This window comes from Conger conger, chromosome 14, assembly GCF_963514075.1.
Source record: "Conger conger chromosome 14, fConCon1.1, whole genome shotgun sequence".
Classification (NCBI taxonomy): domain Eukaryota; kingdom Metazoa; phylum Chordata; class Actinopteri; order Anguilliformes; family Congridae; genus Conger; species Conger conger.
This window is the reverse complement of record NC_083773.1, coordinates 28,729,349-28,730,742: the sequence shown is the minus strand read 5'-3', so window position 1 is coordinate 28,730,742 and position 1,394 is coordinate 28,729,349.

The window sequence follows — 1,394 nt, the reverse complement described above, 5'->3', positions numbered from 1 at the left end:
CTCGGTTTGGCAGTGATATGAAGCCCTTTTCCTTACGCCCAGGATTACTAGAGTAACAAGGGCAGCTTCCTTCCCCGCTCTGGGTGTTTATAATGGTCGAATGCTGTAAAATAACGGGATTCCCTCTGTGTTTCCTCCTGTTTGTGCGCTTTGCCATGGAAACCTGGAACAGCTCCATCTCGGAGGCTCAGGGCTTTCCTGCAAAACTCCACGCTCAGGAATCTATGGCGTCACCAGCTTCTGGCCCAAAGCATCTCTACGGCTTCTCTTGGACTGCCGTGTAAAAGAACTTCATTGTAGGAATGAGAAGTTACGGAGGGAGGGGGGCGTTGGTGTTAACTCATTGATAACCATAAGAGATTATATAAGTAATACTTGCCCAAATTTGGCGACTGAAGAGGAACCTGAATTGTATTTTATAATACAATTACGTTAATATTATTTCATAATCTTACACCATTCAACAGGACAAATGTCCATAAATATTGTTGATAATAACTGTATTATTCCATGTTACAACACTGACCTTATATAGGTCGATGCTCTGCTAGCCTTGAATAAAAATTAGGCAATTGCAGAACTAACTGTCGCAATACAATTATATTATTCCGTTATTATTCTCCTGTGGGCATTTTCAGTATTAGTCTAAGGTAAGCAAAATTGTTGGAATAATTCTTAGTATAATTCTCTCTTTATTTTGTCTCTTTATTCATAGGCTACTGAATCATTTTGCAGTACCATATAACTGAAGTGCTGTCTAAGAGTGCCATAATGGAATATTGTGATCATTACACAGCCCATACAATGTGTTTGCATGAGTACATATTGATAAGTGGAAGTAAAGCTGTAATCCTCACAGATGATTAGTAAACATGACCCTGGATTAGCGGAAATGGAAAGATATTTCATGTTTAATGTACCGTCATCAACCTGGTGTAGCGTTGTTCCTCATATAAATATATATAACTTCTCTTTCAACTGTGCAAATAGCTTCTTTTATTTGTATTTTTCTGAAAAGAACCTACAATATTCCACATCACTTTATATGGTTTTACAAGAGTGAGGAATGCCCATTCTCTCATACCTACCTGGTCGTACAGTATAATGCTTTTGAGGGAAATGTTTATGTGATCTAAACGAGCATCCTGCCAGTGTTAACACAGTGTTTCCAATTCAGGAAGTATGTCACACCAGGCCGGAAATACCAGGAACATTCGCGATTCTAGCTGTAATATATCCACAGATTGGAATCAGAACTCATCTCATGATTTATCTGTTCTAACCATGTACAAATATGGTATATTTGGAAGGCAGGTGTGGCATCCACCAAGTTGTTGGTGCATGGATGACCATTACTCCTGTATGGAGAATAATATTCCTTTGATATTGTTTCT